General features: G+C 41.1%; 1 pseudogene; it reads right to left on the minus strand.

Moving 5' to 3' along the window:
* Positions 1–1,165: 1,165 nt before the first annotated feature.
* On the minus strand, positions 1,166–13,369 carry LOC109262147 (exocyst complex component 3-like; annotated as a pseudogene).

Raw genomic sequence — 13,369 nt, forward strand, 5'->3', positions numbered from 1 at the left:
AGCCCAACTCTCAACAGGCCTAGTTAGTAACTTGATTCAACCTGTGCTTTTCTCTCCCCACAGTTCCTTTATACATGGTTGGAACAGACAAACTTGAGAATAGGCAAGATCCACACATTGGCACTCTAGACCCATGGAGGTGAGTGTCATTAAGGCAGAAAGCACTAAATGGAAACCTCTGGAAATTCCCCTCATTACCAAGATAGTAAACTAAGAATAATACCTCATCCCTTAGTGAACTGTAGAAACTAATACCACAATAAAAGACTGGAACAAGGTAGGGGTGGTGATATATGTTATATTCCCACTTAACCCAATGGGGGACTTTGTAGCCAATTTCATCAGTACCTCCTAACTCTCTACTAACTGATTTTCCAGGTCACTAATTTTACCTTCTTCTTTACTCAAACATCTGTTAAACCCATCTTTTACATACAATTTTACTTCGTATACTTCTTAAATAATTTTTGACGGATCATCATTTTCTGGTAACTTTCTCCATCTTGTCACCCAATTTTTCTTGTGTGTGTGTGTGTGTGTGTGTGTAAACATTTTTATAGAAATTCAAATATTCTTTGTTTTCCAATAATATTCATTGACATAAAAATATCATAATATAATAATAGTAAATGGTAGAAGTTAATATAAAAGATTATAGATACAGTTTAATACCAATTTTGACATTATTTGGGGATTGTTTCTTATCAGCACATATACATGGCTGGCTTTTCTTTCCTCGTCTTTTTCATTTCTCTGAATGACTTCAGACTCTTTTATTAAGCAGCAGAGTTTTTAGAAGTCTTACATGAAAAAATGAGCAAAGGCCAAGAGGTGAATGCAGGCAGGGGCTCTTTCCCCTCCACATATATTTTCACCACTGTGATAAACAATCAACCACAAGGCATTTCACATCAGAATCTTGCCTCATAAAGATGTTTACAACAAAAATGAGAATGCTTGAAGAACAGAAGAGTACTTGTTCTTCAAGAAACCATGTCCCTGGGCACTTCACAAATATGCTTACCAGAGACAGGTACAAGGGACTAAAACATCTAATGTGACCCCTGGAGAGTCACTTTTGCTTTAATATATTTCTGAGGGTGGGGATGATGAGTGCAAACAATGTACATAAAGCTAAAAACCAAAGGTTACTTGAAAAGCTTTGTCATGTTCTACCAGCAACTGTGATTTCCTTGAAGATGGGCATGTGGTTTGGATTCACCTGCATCGGATTCTGTTCCAGGGTCTTGAGATGGTCTGCTTCATGTCCTGCCAGGCCAGTGTCCCCTCACTACCAGCAGCATGCTGACCTGGTCATCTGTGAAATCTGGGTGTTGCTAACCAGTCAAGACATCCAGATGAAGCAGAGAAGGGTCAGTGAGCTTAGTAACTTCTGCAGTGGCTATGATGGTGTCACCGTACTCACCTGTATCTTTACCAAATCCAGAAGCCACGTTCCCAAACAGGAAGTGGAACTGCCCAGCCTCCCTGACCACCCTCTTGGCACCCTCCCTATGCTCCCTGATGCTCCAGAATGTGATGCGCTTCGGCATTATGGCCCACGGGGATCCCACTTGTCATCCTCCTCTTTTTACATGGCTTTTAATTTTTGGAAAAATCATTGAGATATTCTTCCACAGTGAGACAGATGATATTCCAGTGTTTGAACCTAACAGCCACTTTTTTCCCATCAGTTCACTGAGAGGTTGTTCTAAATCCAGGAAGACCTCCCGAAGCAGGCTCCTGCAGCCCTCCTTTGCAACGGTGTCTGAATTCCACCCATGTTTGGTTGGCTCAGAGATCTGCCCTCTTGCACTTCATTCTTTGAAATACTTCCTTTTAAAACCAACTATAAATTAAAGCTCTGACAGTAGTTGTTCATGGCTCTCATAAACTGAACATAATGTGGGCACTCCTGACTTCTTGGCCGTTCTCGATACAACTGAACTTCATCTTTGGATTTACTTAAAAATGAATCCATTTGCTAAAGGCACAGACTAGTTTGTGTAACAAACTTTTATTTTCAAGTCTTCACTTATCTGAGCAGCAACTTCAAGAATCTGCTCAGGACTTAGGGGAAAATGGCGGCGTAGGAGGACACTGGGCTCACCGCGCGTCCTGCTGATGACTTAGATTCCACCTACACCTGCATAAATAACCCAGAAAGCCGCCAGAGGATTAGCAGAACAGAGTCTCCGGAGCCAAGCACAGACGAGAGGCCCACGGAAGAGGGTAGGAAGGGCGGCGAGGCGGTGCGCGCTCCACAGACTAGCGGGAGGGAGCCGGGGCAGAGGGGCGGCTCACCGGCCAAGCAGAGCCCCCGAGTCTGGCTGGCAAAAGTGGAGGGGCCTGATGGACTGTGTTCCGACAGCAAGCGCGACTTAGCGTCTGGGAGGTCATAAGTTAACAGCTCTGCTCAGAAAGCGGGAAGGCTGGAGGACAAAGGGAGGGAGAGCTGCTGAGCCCCCGGACGACAGAGCTCAGTTTGGTGGGGAACAAAGGCGCTTGCCAGCGCCATCTCCCCCGCCCATCCCCCAGCCAAAATCCCAAAGAGAACCAGTTCCTGCCAGGGAACTTGCTCGCTCTGTGCAAACACCCAACTCTGTGCTCCTGCGGAGCCAAACCTCCGGCAGCGGATCTGACTCCCTCGCTGCCACAGGGCCCCTCCTGAAGTGGATCACCTAAGGAGAAGCGAGCTAAGCCTGCCCCTCCTGCCCCCGTGCACCTTGCCTACCCACCCCAGCTAATACGCCAGATCCCCAGCACCACAAGCCTGCCAGTGTGCAAGTAGCCCAGACGGGCCACGCCAAACCACAGGGAATCCCACCCCTAGGAGAGGGGAAGAGAAGGCACACACCAGTCTGACTGTGGCCCCAGTGGTGGGCTGGGGGCAGACATCAGGTCAGACTGCGGCCCCGCCCACCAACTCCAGTTATACACCACAGAACAGGGGAAGTGCCCTGCAGGTCCTCACCACTCCAGGGACTATCCAAAATGACCAAACGGAAGAATTCCCCTCAGAAGAATCTCCAGGAAATAACAACAGCTAATGAGCTGATCAAAAAGGATTTAAATAATATAACAGAAAGTGAATTTAGAATAATAGTCATAAAATTAATCACTGGGCTTGAAAACAGTATAGAGGACAGCAGAGAATCTCTTGCTACAGAGATCAAGGGACTAAGGAACAGTCACGAGGAGCTGAAAAGCACTTTAAACGAAATGCAAAACAAAATGGAAATGACGACAGCTCGGATTGAAGAGGCAGAGGAGAGAATAGGTGAACTAGAAGATAAAGTTATGGAAAAAGAGGAAGCTGAGAGAAAGAGAGATAAAAAAATCCAGGAGATGAGGGGAAAATTACAGAACTAAGTGATACACTAAAAAGAAATAATATACGCATAATTGGTATCCCAGAGGAGGAAGAGAGAGGGAAAGGTGCTGAAGGGGTACTTGAAGAAATTATAGCTGAGAACTTCCCTGAACTGGGGAAGGAAAAAGGCATTGAAATCCAAGAGGCACAGAGAACTCCCTTCAGACGTAACTTGAATCGATCTTCTGCACGAAATATCATAGTGAAACTGGCAAAATACAAGGATAAAGAGAAAATTCTGAAAGCAGCAAGGGATAAACGTGCCCTCACATATAAAGGGAGATCTATAAGACTCGTGACTGATCTCTCTTTTGAAACTTGGCAGGCCAGAAAGGCTTGGCACGATATCTTCAGTGTGCTAAACAGGAAAAATATGCAGCCGAGAATCCTTTATCCAGCAAGTCTGTCATTTAGAATAGAAGGAGAGATAAAGGTCTTCCCAAACAAACAAAAACTGAAGGAATTTGTCACCATTAAACCAGCCCTACAAGAGATCCTAAGGGGGATCGTGTGAGACAAAGTACCAGAGACATCACTACAAGCATAAAACATACAGACATCACAATGACTCTAAACCCGTATCTTTCTATAATAACACTGAATGTAAATGGATTAAATGCGCCAACCAAAAAACATAGGGTATCAGAATGGATAAAAAAACAAGACCCATCTATTTGCTGTCTACAAGAGACTCATTTTAGATCTGAGGACACCTTTAGATTGAGAGTGAGGGGATGGAGAACTATTTATCATGCTCCTGGAAGCCAAAAGAAAGCTGGAGTAGCCATACTTATATCAGACAAACTAGACTTTAAATTAAAGGCTGTAACAAGAGATGAAGAAGGGCATTATATAATAACTACAGGGTCTATCCATCAGGAAGAGCTAACAATTATAAATGTCTATGCGCCGAATACAGGAGCCCCCAAATATATAAAACAATTACTCATAAACATAAGCAACCTTATTGATAAGAATGTGGTAATTGCAGGGGACTTTAACACCCCACTTACATAAATGGATAGATCATCTAGACACACGGTCAATAAAGAAACAAGGGCCCTGAAGGATACATTGGATCAGATAGACTTGACAGATATATTTAGAACTCTGCATCCCAAAGCAACAGAATATACCTTCTTCTCGAGTGCACATGGAACATTCTCCAAGATAGATCATATACTGGGTCACAAAACAGCCCTTCATAAGTTTACAAGAATTGAAATTATACCATGCATACTTTCAGACCACAATGCTATGAAGCTTGAAATCAACCACAGGAAAAAGTCTGGAAAACCTCCAAAAGCATGGAGGTTAAAGAACACCCTACTAAAGAATGAGTGGGTCAACCAGGCAATTAGAGAAGAAATTAAAAAATATATGGAAACAAACGAAAATGAAAATACAACAATCCAAACGCTTTGGGACGCAGTGAAGGCAGTCCTGAGAGGAAAATACATTGCAATCCAGGCCTATCTCAAGAAACAAGAAAAATCCCAAATACAAAATCTAACAGCACACCTAAAGGAAATAGAAGCAGAACAGCAAAGGCAGCCTAAACCCAGCAGAAGAAGAGAAATAATAAAGATCAGAGCAGAAATAAACAGTATAGAATCTAAAAAAAACAGTAGAGCAGATCAACGAAACCAAGAGTTGGTTTTTTGAAAAAATAAACAAAATTGACAAACCTCTAGCCAGGCTTCTCAAAAAGAAAAGGGAGATGACCCAAATAGATAAAATCATGAATGAAAATGGAATGATTACAACCAATCCCTCAGAGATACAAACAATTATCAGGGAATACTATGAAAAATTATATACCAACAAATTGGACAACCTGGAAGAAATGGACAAATTCCTAAACACCCACACTCTTCCAAAACTCAATCAGGAGGAAATAGAAAGCTTGAACAGACCCATAATCAGCGAAGAAATTGAATCGGTTATCAAAAATCTCCCAACAAATAAGAGTCCAGGACCAGATGGCTTCCCAGGGGAGTTCTACCAGACGTTTAAAGCAGAGATAATACCTATCCTTCTCAAGCTATTCCAAGAAATAGAAAGGGAAGGAAAACTTCCAGACTCATTCTATGAAGCCAGTATTACTTTGATTCCTAAACCAGACAGAGACCCAGTAAAAAAAGAGAACTATAGGCCAATATCCCTGATGAATATGGATGCAAAAATTCTCAATAAGATACTAGCAAATCGAATTCAACAGCATATAAAAACAATTATTCACCATGATCAAGTGGGATTCATTCCTGGGATGCAGGGCTGGTTCAACATTCGCAAATCAATCAACGTGATACATCACATTAACAAAAAAAAAGAGAAGAACCATATGATCCTGTCAATCGATGCAGAAAAGGCCTTTGACAAAATCCAGCACCCTTTCTTAATAAAAACCCTTGAGAAAGTCGGGATAGAAGGAACATACTTAAAGATCATAAAAGCCATTTATGAAAAGCCCACAGCTAACATCATCCTCAACAGGGAAAAACTGAGAGCTTTTTCCCTGAGATCAGGAACACGACAGGGATGCCCACTCTCACCGCTGTTGTTTAACATAGTGCTGGAAGTTATAGCATCAGCAATCAGACAACAAAAGGAAATCAAAGGCATCAAAATTGGCAAAGATGAAGTCAAGCTTTCGCTTTTTGCAGATGACATGATATTATACATGGAAAATCCGATAGACTCCACCAAAAGTCTGCTAGAACTGATACATGAATTCAGCAAAGTTGCAGGATACAAAATCAATGTACAGAAATCAGTTGCATTCTTATACACTAACAATGAAGCAACAGAAAGACAAATAAAGAAACTGATCCCATTCACAACTGCACCAAGAAGCATAAAATACCTAGGAATAAATCTAACCAAAGATGTAAAAGATCTGTATGCTGAAAACTATAGAAAGCTTATGAAGGAAATTGAAGAAGATATAAAGAAATGGAAAGACATTCCCTGCTCATGGATTGGAAGAATAAATATTGTCAAAATGTCAATACTACCCAAAGCTATCTACACATTCAATGCAATCCCAATCAAAATTGCACCAGCATTCTTCTCGAAACTAGAACAAGCAATCCTAAAATTCATATGGAACCACAAAAGGCCCCGAATAGCCAAAGTAATTTTGAAGAAGAAGACCAAAGCAGGAGGCATCACAATCCCAGACTTTAGCCTCTACTACAAAGCTGTCATCATCAAGACAGCATGGTATTGGCACAAAAACAGACACATAGACCAATGGAATAGAATAGAAACCCCAGAACTAGACCCACAAACGTATGGCCAACTCATCTTTGACAAAGCAGGAAAGAACATCCAATGGAAAAAAGACAGTCTCTTTAACAAATGGTGCTGGGAGAACTGGACAGCAACATGCAGAAGGTTGAAACTAGACCACTTTCTCACACCATTCACAAAAATAAACTCAAAATGGATAAAGGACCTGAATGTGAGACAGGAAACCATCAAAACCCTAGAGGAGAAAGCAGGAAAAGACCTCTCTGACCTCAGCCGTAGCAATCTCTTACTCGACACATCCCCAAAGGCAAGGGAATTAAAAGCAAAAGTGAATTACTAGGACCTTATGAAGATAAAAAGCTTCTGCACAGCAAAGGAAACAACCAACAAAACTAAAAGGCAACCAACGGAATGGGAAAAGATATTTGCAAATGACATATCCGACAAAGGGCTAGTATTCAAAATCTATAAAGAGCTCACCAAACTCCACACCCAAAAAACAAATAACCCAGTGAAGAAATGGGCAGAAAACATGAATAGACACTTCTCTAAAGAAGACATCCGGATGGCCAACAGGCACATGAAAAGATGTTCAATGTCGCTCCTCATCAGGGAAATACAAATCAAAACCACACTCAGATATCACCTCACGCCAGTCAGAGTGGCCAAAATGAACAAATCAGGAGACTATAGATGCTGGAGAGGATGTGGAAAAACGGGAACCCTCTTGCACTGTTGGTGGGAATGCAAATTGGTGCAGCCGCTCTGGAAAGCAGTGTGGAGGTTCCTCAGAAAATTAAAAATAGACCTACCCTATGACCCAGCAATAGCACTGCTAGGAATTTATCCAAGGGATACAGGAGTACTGATGCATAGGGGCACTTGTACCCCAATGTTTATAGCAGCACTCTCTACAATAGCCAAATTATGGAAAGAGCCTAAATGTCCATCAACTGATGAATGGATAAAGAAATTGTGGTTTATATACACAATGGAATACTATGTGGCAATGAGAAAAAATGAAATATGGCCTTTTGTAGCAACGTGGATGGAACTGGAGAGTGTGATGCTAAGTGAAATAAGCCATACAGAGAAAGACAGATACCATATGGTTTCACTCTTATGTGGATCCTGAGAAACTTAACAGAAACCCATGGGGGAGGGGAAGGAAAAAAAAAAAAAAGAGGTTAGAGTCGGAGAGATCCAAAGCATAAGAGACTGTTAAAAACTGAGAACAAACTGAGGGTTGATGGGGGGTGGGAGGGAGGGGAGGGTGGGGGATGGGTATTGAGGAGGGCACCTGTTGGGATGAGCACTGGGTGTTGTATGGAAACCAGTTTGACAATAAATTTCATATATTAAAAAAAAAAAAAGAATCTGTTCAAACATCTGGAAGCACCTGGTGGTACCCACTTTGGTCAGCTTCAGGATCAGTCTCTTTTATGTAGTCTTCTTGTTTGTTTCTAGTGCTTTTTGCAGCCAGGTAATAATGTCTGAAGTGAGAGTTGACATGTACCTGTGGAGCAGCTCAGAGACCACGTTTGGAGAAAGTAAAGGTTCCAGGGCATTGACATCTACTTCGGGGCCAGCTCCATATTCTCCATCACCTCTGTGCTTGTGTAGGTATTTGAGACCCATGTCAACAAGGCTCTTGCTCTCATTTGCTTCTAGGTCTTCTGACTTGAGCTCCTGCATCCATGTTCTCAGGGTCTGGTTGTACATGTTCAGATGGCTTCCGAAAATCTCACACTGGGGAGGGAAACACTCAACCATTAGGTTTGTGGCAATGATGGGTCATCCAGGACATACTTCCTTATGATTTCCAGATGGCAGATGAACCACGTCTTTTTGGACTCCCTGGGGTCTTCCTGTGTGTCCTCAATTCTAGCAGTCAAGTTTCCATCCAAGTTTCCAATTTCTCCTTGCAATCCTTGGGCCCCTAGGGAGATATAAAGCTAGTTTGCCTTTTTTGGTCAGATACACATTGGTCAATTTTTCTTCCTTTTGATAATCCTGACGACTGAGACTAGCAAGTGGGGTCACAGGAGATGATGACCAGCAAATTCTGCAGCACCATCAACATCTGCCTGACCAGCTCATCTGAGAGCCCCTGCATGCTCCCAAAGTAGCCATGGGTGAAGGTCATGTTGTGCATGTTCCCACTGTCCATGTGGGACTGCTTGAATGTCAACCGTTCTTGAGAGTGAGCACTCCAGGTCGATCAGCTTCTGGGAGGCTTGAAGAAAAGCCCCTTGTTCAATGAGATCATGGGTCTCCCTCACAATCTGGGGGCCTGAGATGTTCTTGAGGGTCTCTGAATACTTCATGTCCTTGAGTGGCACTGAGGCTCTGTCTCCAGTCTTTGCTGACATTGGCAAAGGACTTCTGGATGTGTTTGACATCGTTCCATGCCTTGTGGAGCTGGTTCAGGCCTGTACAGCACCCCATCCAACCACAAATAGATAGTGTCCTTCCATCTGGCCTCTGTGGAGGCCTTTTTCTGGGCCTCTTTTCTGCTATCTTGCTCCACTTTGTCCAGCTGGTTCTGGGCACTGAAGCATCCCAGCATCCCTTTGGACTGCTTCAATAGCTTCCTGATCTGTCTCATTGGTGGTTATAAACCAGGTGAAATCCCTGTACCTGTCACACTAGAGTTACCCATCCTCACTGCCCCCAGCGAGGAAGAAGCATCACCCATTTTCTTGGACCCCCTCTAAGTGTCACCCAATTTCTTGGACATATTCATCACAGTTACTTTAAAGTATGTCTTCTCTATTCTATCTAGATCATCTGTATTTTGTCTCCATTACCTGTTTCTTTCCTTTGGGTTTTTGGTCATTTGAGTCTCTGTATTGTCATTCATGGTAATAATTTAGATTATTATTTATTTCTTGAAGGTAGAAAAGGAATAAAAGAGACTATCAGTGTTGCCATATTTCAGCAACTAGAAGGAAGCAAGGCTCGGGAGCCTATCTGGAGGCTAATTTGGGTTGCTAGAAAAAAGCATAAATTAAGGCAGAGATAAGACTGACTATAATCATTTTTATAGAGTGCTAGATACTGTGTAGAAACTCTGAATAATACTAACTTCCAGCAGAGAGGGTTTATTTATTTTTTACTTACAGGTAGTTACAATAGGGATTGATCACCTTGATGTAATCAGGGAAGGAGAGGCACTGAATCTGACTTCAGGCTTTATGAGAACTATTCTATTTCTAGTTTGAAGTAATCCCAAAGTAGGACCTTTCAAGAACGTCAGCTGAAAGCAAAGGTTGTTTTTCTAGGCCCATCCTCTTGCCAGGCCTTGAATGCCAATTTTCCCCTCCCCAGCAGAATTCTCAATTTCTCTGAAAAAATAATCTGGAAATTTTTTTTTTTTCAGTAGATCAGTATACTGATCAGTATATGCTCTCCAATTTTCTTTAATTATCTGGATTGCTTAGTGATTCCCGCGAGTAAAAAAAGAAGGAGGTCCATAATCAAGCTTTGAGTAATGCTAATACCTAATTGTGTTGTATAAAAGGCAAGCTGGAGGTACCATGAGAATGCATATTCAAAAAAGCAAAAGGAAAATTAGAAGATTGTCTTACACGAAAGTCAAGGGAAGACAGTTTCAGGATGGAGGGAGAAAAGTGTGATTAACTGTTCTAATTCTCTATATTGAGTGACTTACGTGTAATTAGTGATCTTGAAAGAGTATTTTTAGTAAATAATGGAGATGACAGCTAGGTTGGGGTGGCTTAAGTAGGGAAACAGAGATGTGGAAATAAAGTAGCGAATGTAGACAGCTAGTTAAAAAAGACTGCCTGTGACAAGAGGACAAGAAAAAGGATGTATCAGGGGAAAGATGGGGTTGAATAATAAATTGAAGATAAGAATGGCCTTTCTTTACTGCCTTCTTCTCAGTACCATTAGCCAGCCTTTCCCTGCTTTCCTGAAAGATGAAATGCTGCTAAGATATTTTCTTGAAGGCAAGAAAGAGTGAAAGATGGACAGCATTTCCATACCTCAGAAAGAAAGAAACAAGGCTCGCTGGGCTATCTGGAGGCTGATTTAGGTTGCTACAGAAAAGAGTAAATTAAGGCAGAGAACAGGCTGACTTCAACCATCCACCTGACCTGAGGAGTCACTGCTTTGTCTGAAGTTGCCCTCTCTCCTGCCTTTACAAGAAACAGTCAGGAGACAGCCACACAAAAGCTGCTTTTTTTCCTTTTCAAAAACAAGAGGAGGGCTGGGACATTTCCCCCTAGCTGCAGGGATCTGTTAATTGGCTCCCCAGTAAAATTACAGAAGCAGCCTGCCTGATAATGATTGTAAATGACAGAGACGATCAGGTTTACCTTGTGACGTCCCCAGGGGACTTGTAGTTAGTTTAGTCTGAACTTACCATCAGCTGCTCAGGTAGCTTTCTTCTCAGCACGCAGTGGCTAGACTCATCCTGTATTCTTTCAAACCTAATTAGCATTAGGGGCCTTTTCTCTTTCTCCCTCCCATCCCTGGAAGCCTCCTTCTTCTTACTGTCCCCCCTCCTCCTCCTCACTTTCCATGTCTCTCTAAGCATGCCAATCAAGAAACTGAGGATTACTTACAGAGGTTGGGCTCTTTTGTCTCTTGGCCTGCAAGAAACAACTCATGGCTTTGAGCTGTAGGCTACTGTCCCTCCAGGAAACTATGCACCAACTTCACTGAACTCCAACCTCCATTGACTCCTTTACAGTTTGAAGGTACTCAGCTTGAGGATTTTATAGTTCATTGTAGGTGTTTGGAATGTACTATGGGTCTTAAATAGAAGCTAATATGCCAAAGAGCTAAATGTTGAAGGAGGCAGCTTTCATTAAAACCAAATCTCCAATCTTTTTATCTTCCAGAAATATGTGGATGTGGGTATAGTTACATATGTCTGCATATGTATGTTTGTATGTGAATTGTATGTATGTGAATATGAGGATATTTAATATATATTAGATATACTATTATGTACACATATAAAATACATGTAATCTATGTGTGTGTGTATATATACATGTATATGTGTGTATGTGTGGGTATGTAACATATATTACAGACATATATTACATAGTACATATACATATATATTAATCCAAACTGTAATGTATGGGTCACTTATGGATCTTATTAAAATGCAGACTCTGATCCAGGAGGTCTGGGACAGAGCCTACTTTCGGGTAATGTAGGTGTTGCTGGTTTGGGGACCACATTTTGGAGAGCAAATCTTAGAGAGATCTTTGCATATTCTCCTCCAGCGTCATCTTAAACCTAACTGCCCTACTCCTCAGTTCTGTGCAAATGTCGCTCCGGTATTTCTTTAAGGCTAACAGTCCACTTGATAGAGGGCATTTTTTGCTGTTTCTCAAGATGAAATTAGCAGACTGTGAACTGGTGTTCTGCTTTCCTGTTCCAGACAAGTCCACTGGGAAGTGCCAAAGATGATGTGAAATCTCTTTAGATTTTTATTAGTTTACTGTTATTTGTTTAATTTGCTAAATTGAGCAAGTTATGTCATGAATTTTTAGGTAATTTTTATCTATTACACTATGTGTATTTATCTATACGCATATGTATATAAGGTTATAAATTCACTTTTGCTATTTTTTTTCTCAGCATTTTGATGTTACTGGTCCATAACCTTTTTTTTTTCCCCTTCAATTTCTCAAGGGAAATCCCTTTATAGGGAATCTGCTTTTCTGTCTAAGTATAGCTATGTCTATATGTAGACTCATTTTACATATAGACTTCTTGCTCATGACTCACTGGACTTCTGATATCTCAGGATTCTTGTATTTTATCAATTCTAAAAATTTTGTGATTTTTTTTTTTTTTTTTTTTTTTTTTTTGCATCTTCCCCATTATCTCCCTGTCTGGAAATTGAGTTCTTTATATATTAGCCTTTCTCATTCTCTCCTCCATGTTCCCTAACTTCTCTTTCATATTTTCCATTTGTTATATCTTTATTTTACATTTTATGCAAATGATTCAGATTTATCTATATGTAACATTGCTTAAGTCACATACTGAATTTTAATGTAATCAACATGTCTAGAAGTTCTGATTCTTTTTCAACCCTGCCTGCTCATTTTTTCCCCATAGTATCCTTTTCTTTCATCATGATTTATAATTATATCTTTTTAACCTTTTTCATCATTTTAAGTGTATGGCCTTTTTCAGATTGTTCTAATATCCAAAGTCTGGGGTCATGCTAACTCTCTTGTTTGATTTGTCTGCTGATTCTGATTTATGAGGATAATTTCTCATTTTATTTCTAATTTTTTATTGTGGGCATATTGTCAGTTTTTAGAAAGTTTTGAATTCATGACCACCTCCCCCCCCCCCCCCCCCAAACACCAATGGAGTTTTAAAATTCTTTCCTGCAAAGCATTATTCATTTCTTTCTACCAGTTATCTCAAGAAGTTGCTTGCCTGGAATCAGATTCTTTTTCCCATTCCTTTCTCAGTTTTAAATTCCTGCCACATGGCATATAAATGGGGATACTACATTTACATATAATGTGAGCTTGGGGCTTCCATTTCTCATGATAGGTGTTTTTCGCACCAACATCCCTAAGCAGAGATAAATTTTCTTGTTCCTTTCTTGGGTCAGTATGAGGAGCCTGTTGATGGCCTCTTACACAGATAAGCTGAGCTTTCCCTGGTGATGGTTACCTTAGGTCTCAGTTCTTGTCTGTATTTCCTGGCTCCACGTGGCATTACAGTCACAGCCAT

Source organism: Panthera pardus, unplaced genomic scaffold (genome assembly GCF_024362965.1).
Source record: "Panthera pardus isolate Hobbes unplaced genomic scaffold, ASM2436296v1 HiC_scaffold_13, whole genome shotgun sequence".
Taxonomy (NCBI): domain Eukaryota; kingdom Metazoa; phylum Chordata; class Mammalia; order Carnivora; family Felidae; genus Panthera; species Panthera pardus.